The sequence below is a fragment of the Papilio xuthus genome, unplaced genomic scaffold, assembly GCF_000836235.2.
Source record: "Papilio xuthus unplaced genomic scaffold, Pxut_1.1 DF824992.1, whole genome shotgun sequence".
Taxonomy (NCBI): Eukaryota; Metazoa; Arthropoda; class Insecta; order Lepidoptera; family Papilionidae; genus Papilio; species Papilio xuthus.
This window is the reverse complement of record NW_013533657.1, coordinates 4,130,359-4,138,366: the sequence shown is the minus strand read 5'-3', so window position 1 is coordinate 4,138,366 and position 8,008 is coordinate 4,130,359.

Sequence of the window (8,008 nt, the reverse complement as noted above, 5' to 3'; positions counted from 1 at the left end):
ATTACGTAGAAATATGACAAAATAAGCTGTACTTGATATATATCACGAGTAAGCTTTTGAAAATATTATTTAAATAAGAATTCATAAATTTCTCCTTTATTATTAAATTACAAAGGCTATAGTTCCAGATAAAAATTCAATATACACTTTCACTAATACAAAATGTTTCGTTACAGCTGAACGTATTAAATATTTTTCTATATTTTTATTCAAATCCATCCAGGCAATGGGGACCAATCCATAGCCGATATGATATCATCTCAAATCAAATTTAGTTTCAATATTCGAGGGTCACTGTAAAAGCTTTTCGCTATTTGACATAGTATAACATTACTTTCAGCACTACGAGTATATTGAAACAGTGCGTGTTTACTAAAATGACAGTAGGCTTTCACTGCCGAAGTACGTGTACAAACGTGCACTATATTTTTTACAATGAAATAATTTTCTACGAATTAGTGGAATCTAAAGTTTAGAGTTAAATTTTGTTCTTAATGCTACATAACTACGTAGTTATTTTAAAACCGAAGAATAACAAAGAATTGTAAAAGTAAGATAGCCGTTTCTTCATCTGATATTTAGATGAATAAAAATGTTATTAAAACTTATTAGAAATTAGAATAGAAATAAATACTTTCTTTAAAAAGTAATAACAAATATAAACATACATTAATATTATAAAAGACAATCATCGTTTCGGAACGTTGTAAACCCATAAAACTACTGAACGTTTTTTATACGGTTTCGCCGAATAATTAGGAAGCTTCGAAATTATATTACTAAGGTCTTGTACATACAAATTACAATAAGACTATCGTTGATTTAAAAGGTTTATACTTTTAGACATTATTAGTTAGGATCCTTTGGAGCGAATATCGCTTTCGTTACAAAGTCAAGTGTCAGAATGATTAGTGAGGGGACATAAACGTCGACATTTTAGTAAGGCTAGTGTTGTGCCAGTACACCGGCAGAGTACGGATTTTCTTCCTAGCAATACGAAATATTAAAATTTATACGGGTGTTGCGGTCCCCGCAAATAACGTTCATTAGAATATTTTTAATTTACTTTGGACTAGGAATTAGACATACAATTAGTTCTATTGTACTACAGGGATACCGGGAGAAATGCACTAGTTAATATATCACCTGCAAACCTCTTAACAAACTTGCCTTATTTCCCTGGAGTCGGCAGAATCTAGAATGTATTTTAACTGGAAAAGCAACATCATTTCTGAATAGTGTACACTAATTAAATGCTTTTACCGTGAGGTTCCACTGCTGCCACATCGATCAAAATCACATTGTCATCCCTTTCATTATTTGTAAAAGAAAAGAGATAGTAAACTGATATATAATCACGGCTAAACACGCTCGCTCACTCTCCGACGGGCCGCGTCCGCGACATAATGCCAGTACCACTCATCCTGATGAAGGGCCCCCGATGGGCTCGAAACTAGTCGGTGCCGCCATCGGACGAATATACGTGAGTGTTTAGCCGTTTTTATATATCAGTTTAGTATAATGTCTCACGAAAGTTTGAATAATTTAAAAGAGATAGTAATATGTTTCTGTTCAGTTGTATAGACGGTGGAAACTTACGGTTACTTTAACTTACAGGTGCGATAAATATTGCCCAACTTTTTAATAATTTGGTTTTGTGCAATAACGTCTTATATGACATTATAATACGTAATATATGTTTCATCCGAGCATTCCATTCCACAAAATAACTAGCCTTGTTATTTTTATTCAAGAAAATGTCAAGTGTAGGGAAGTCTTGCAAGTTATCTTTATAGAGTATGAACTTTTTACATTAAGTTTTCTTCTCTTTTTTCCATTGTCAGCTACAGAATTATATTCTTAGTGTATATTGCAAAAAGGATAAGGAACCTCTCTATTTTTTTTTAAAAATTCGTAAAGACGAAGATCAAACTTTGAGTCAGAAAGTCAATCTAAATGTAACTCACACTTCGACAAAATAAGGGGAAAGATTTGAACAGCACTATGTATCAAAATTTTACTTTACTTAAAAAAAAGCGCTTAATTCAAATGAAACAAATATTTTTTTACTCCTCTTTTTCGATTTATAGTCATGTCATTAAAAATTTGTTATTGTGTTTATTTGACCTTTTAAAATGATTCAATTATATTTTATCTTAGAATCAACAAGCACAAGGCCCTCTAGTAAAATATCTAATAACATTTTTGTTATTTTATACAAATCTAATTTATTTTTCTTATTTTGCACAAAGGAGTTTCAATGCAAATGGAAAGTAAAATGTTTATTCAATGGAAGAATTTCGAAAGTAACATCTGAAATAAGTGAGAACTCAAAGAGACTCGAAAATGCAACTCGAATTAAAAGAAATGGTACTTTAAAATGTATTTTACAAATAATATTATATTTGTCTTAAAGCTTTTGCTGTACTTAATTTGCATAAATTTTCACTGTTTATAGCGACGTTATATTATATCAAAAGTGTAAATTTAACAAAGTTTTAGAAAGGAAAATGTCGCTCTTATATCAACGTCTAGTCAGTTTTATGATTCAATCTTAAATTTTACAATAAATATATTACACGTGCTAGAGGATATAAGCAATTTTACTGCAAACGTCTGCATGAGCCAGTGTCACGAGAAATATGGTTGGGGTTTAGTGTTTGCATTCTCAAAATTGATAATACGTGAAGGACTGAAGTTAATTATTTTATTTATTCGTATATAAAAATATTATTACGTATATTGAATTAAAAAAAATATTATTGTTAAATCTTACTAATATTATAAATGCAAATGTTTGGATGGATGGATGGATGGATGTTTGTTTGAGTGTATCACCAGAACAGCTGTATGAATTTAGCTGAAATTTGGTATAGATGTAGAACATACAACCTGGAAGAACACATAAGCTACTAATTAACTTTTTTTCAGCTCGCTTAGACGGAACCACGGGCGACAGCTAGTGTATTTGAAAGTTGACTCGGCAAATGTGCTAAGTGGTGTTTTGATAATGTCATCTTTTAATCTTTCAATTAATTATTGAAATTTAACAAAAAAAAGAATACAAATATACCTTTGGAAAATATTTAAATACGAATTAAATCGAGCGTTTAAATTATAATCTACATACAGTCCAACATTTAGATTAGTACATTTTAATGGATTTGGTTTAAACGAAATTGCTATTATTCGCCAGAGAATATACAAAAATCCATTAGTACATAAAGAAACGCAAAGTTTATTTTATAAAACCCCTACAGCATTTCCATTACATTGTTTTACGAGATCTTATATTTACTTTAAAAAATCCAACAATTTAAATAAATCCGGGCTTTTATTTTGTTATTCATAAAGAAGTATGAAAATTGTATATTAGTGATGTGAATATTTAATGTGTAAGTATTTGTGTTTAATTACTTTATTAGAATACTTGGAATAAATACCTGTATTCTTGAGAGTATTTTTTATATTATTAGGTGGCAAGCGGACGGATAGAGAGTAGCACACCTCCGTCACATTCACTTCCCCAGCCCATACTTCTAAGAAAAGAGAGTAATAGGAAAGAAGACTAAAATTAGGCAGCTTGCAGCACATCTATCAAACGAAACGCGGAATTGCTTCCATTTCAGACCGGAAATAACTGTAGGTATTACGTGTAACAAAGACCATTATAGCTTATATTCAAGCTACTACTGAACTGATATCAAAAATCAATTACTCAGACACAATTATATTATTTGAAAATTATACCAAAATGAAAGCCTTTATAGCAGGGAGACGTCCCCAATTGCCGGTAATTTCATTAACGGAAGCTTTCACAGTGCAATTACGCTTTGAATCTGCCAAATTGTTAAAATAGACTCAAACAGTATCATATTACAATAGTATTCTAATTTTTTCTAGCTTTTAAAATAATAATAAAAAATCAAAAAAGCCAAAAAACTTTATTTTAATTTTATGTGATCTATTGACTTATTTGTTCATTAAAATTGAGTCGCAGTAAACAAAACACATATCATTATATTAAATGAGTTAACGTAACTAAAACTAATCCATAAACAATTAATATTCTATTAGTTGGTTAACTGTTTTATTTCTACCGTTCTTATAAAAATAAATATTTCACACGAAATATTATACCGGAAGTTAATTTCATTTCTGAATTAACTTAATTTAAACTTTACTTAATTATAAATTACAAAAATTAAATAACAAAGTATGATAAATTAGCTAATTTCTATTTTAGGGTACTGTACCTCTTAGGAAAAAAACGGAACACTTATAGGATCACTTTGTTATCCGTTCGTCAGTCTGTAAAGACCCTTTTTCTGAAAAAAACGTGAAGGTATCAAGCTGGAATTTATTTTTAATTTACAGCCTTTTGAAAATATCTCGAAGAAAAGAAGGCAACACTTTTCACGAATTAATTAAAACATTCTTTATTTGTATTAATTAACAAAGAAAGCCGCAGGTCTGGTTAACTCGACGCTTCTAAATATTTGCATTCGTTTAAATATTTCTTTCTATTTATTTAACACTAACTACTTGCTTCGGCTTCGCCCTTGTACAAATATTACAGAGAAAAATATAATATAGTATAGTTATTATGTTACATGTAAGATCTTAAAATTCAGAAATGGACATCGGTTGGAAGACTGAGTCCTTCTTTCTTTTTTTAAAAAATAAACATGCATAAATATTTTGGTATTCCGTGTCAGGACCTGCCTTGATAATAATAATAAAATAAAAATCTTACATTTTATTATGAAGCGTTTAAAATGGTTTCTTTTGATAAAAGAACGAACGTGGAATATATTAAATCACTATATATGCAATTGAATTTCTGTAAAAGGAGCTCCGACATTTTATAACCAATTAACGGAGAACAGTGTATGGTAATTGATGAAAGGTAAGATCAAAGGTTGGGTCCAATAGTTAATTTTCACGCATATGAACAAATTTTGACGTTGTTATTTTTACACTTTTATTTTTTTTAATAATTAATTTCAGAATGATAAAATAAATGTAGCTAAAATATTAAAAGTAATAGAGATACATGTTATTTATTTAACATGTTAACATTCCTGCGTAATATTACGATACTATTTTCTCATCTTCGTTCACAAACAATATTGGAACATGCTCTACATACTTTCACATAATAATGCACAATATAAAAATGGCTCTTTTAAAAATAAAGCTCTTTAAAAAAAAGCTTCGATAGTTAATTATTTCTACGTAAGAAAATGTGCTATCTTATTATCTTAATTTTGGCACACAAATAGAACATAGTCTAGTAGAAAACATAGGCTACTAATTATGCTTTTTTTTAAAATTCTGCGCGGAGGAAGTCGCGGGCGATAGCTAGATTTTAATACATGAATAAAAATTGAGGAAAAGTGAAATCGCAAAATGTAAAAAAGTATGTAGATTTAGCACAAAATACTGCCAAGAAAAGTAAATGAGCAAAAGTTTAAAAATTTCTATTCAAGTAGGCGTCTGAATTACCAGAAAAATTTAATCCGATCCCTAACATTTATCTGTTAAACTGGTACTGTATCATAAAAACAATAATTTGACCTACATTGTAGTTATTTCGTACGTGTTCTATTTATTATTCCTGTCACATTAAGTATAAAACATGGCCGCCTCCGTTTCGGCTTTTAGGAAACAACATAAATCTGAATTTGTAGACATTTGTCCAACTAGTCACAAAAACTAAAAAAAATATATATATTCATACATTTATATAAGAAAGTAACTCAGATTTGAAATTGCATGAATTATCTCTCACAATTTCACAGGTTGAACTTGCTACGATGTAGCGCGTAATTGCTACGTCGTAGCAAATGCTTGGCAAATGATTGACATAAACGTAGAACTCGTGCGAAGGCTAATGCTTCCGACTCCTATTAAGTTATTCATTGCAATTTAATGGTGCATATATTTTCATTTAATGTGTATTAAACTAGAAGAAACTTGAAATATATTCGAAATTTATTAGCAACCATGGTTGTACTTAATTATTATTGCCAAAATACCAAAATTGATTGCCCAAATTAGACAAGAACAGACGCTGAGAGTACCTTTCAATAAATAAAATTAACTTGTGCGGTAATTACTGTTTTATTAACGGTGGAACAAATGTATAAAACGATGTCAGAGTAATAATTTAGATATTACTTTTGGCTTAAAGTACGAGAATAAAAGCCTATTAATTAGTTGAAATGTTACATTAAAGCTTAATAAAGGCGTATTTCTCATACCTTATCGAATTATGGTTAATTAGCGTCGGAAATGTAAAGACGCTAGTTATTAATAATTTCTATTATTATGCCTAATTAAATTTATATTCCAGATTTAATAATGCTTGTAACTCCTTCATCTTGTAATTATAATACGACTTAATTGTATAGTAACATAACGTATATCGTTAGGAGGAACGAGAAGGCGGTAAAAAAAATCACATATATTATTTTAAATATTGTGACGTAGTAGTGTAACTTTATTAACTTTGGTTATTTTAAAAATGGAGTTAGAATTTCAGTAGAATTAAAAACACTATAAAAACATCATAAAATTAAAATAACAAATTTTTATGAAATATAAAAGAGCAAATGAGAATTACTAACTTTATGCGTTTGGGACAAAAAAGTCACATTCCATTCACATTTGGCTTGCGAACTCCTCTAGTCGTCCTACACAATTCAACACAAATTTAAAACTCGATTACAGTTGTAAATAAACTTTAACCTCTCGAGTATCATTTTAACTTTCATATTTCATTAAAAATCATAGACATCAAAGGATAACGACATTTATTTCGCCAAAAAACTAATGTATTTCTCAAATATCTATTTATTACTATATGGAAATTAAAAAAATATACTTAGTATCCTACATGCTCCTCCAGGCTGATCTATATTTATGTCGAATTTCATCGAGATCCGTTAAACCGTTCTGAAGATACCATCTTACAAACCTACATCCATCCATCTAAACATTCCCGTTTATAATATTAGTAAGATAATAAAACTGTATGTATTAGCTTAATATTAAACCACGACAATTGTTTAAGTAACAATTTGCCTATAATTTTCTTCAATTATTATGAAGGAGGTTCTTATTTCCTTGATAAAGTATATAGAAGGTTGGTAGCGTAAAACAGATTGTTTATTGTTCAGTTCTTATCTATAGCAGCCACAAGCCGTAAACCCGTACCGCGTAAAATTAATTATCCTTTAGAAATGATTCATTTACAGATTTATATTTTACAATAGAACTTAGTTACTTTACCTCTTTTATTCTTTCATATAAACAACTATTCTTAATGACCTAAAGCTTAGAATTTATAAAAGTCTAGCTGTCGCCTGCGACTTCGTACGCGCGGATTAAAAAAGCTTAAGTAGTAATTTAGTCTTCATCCAAACTATGTTCTACATCTGTGCCAAATTTCAAATGAGCTGTTCCAGAGATACCTTGTAACAAGCATCCATCCATGCATCCAAAAGTTTCGCATTTAATCAAAAAAATATGGATGATCATCTGGTTCCTACACTAATTTATTGTAAAATTCATAAATTATTGTAAAAATATCTTGTTTTCATTTATATTTTAGTCTATTTTATATTTATTTACAACGCAGCCTGTCAAGAGCATGTTTAGAAGTTTGAAAGTTAAAAGCCTGGGGTAAGTAACGAAGCAGCTTTACATTAAGTTAGACGCGTTCTTGGAATTACTTAGCTTGTTTTGAACAGTCTTCACAGGATAAATTTACACAAAAACTTATTTAATTAGAATAGCGAACCGGTTAAATCGATTTCCTAATAAGTATTGTAAATAACTTGAATTTGCTTTTAAGATGTTTTCAAATTTAAATAATTTTTACTCGTGTTAAATAATAAAAAGAAAGGCTCGATCTTCATTCATGCGGACTGTGTCGGTCAGCTCTGGTCAGGTTTTTGAAATCATATATTATATAATACTTTTCTCTACTTTGATTTAACGG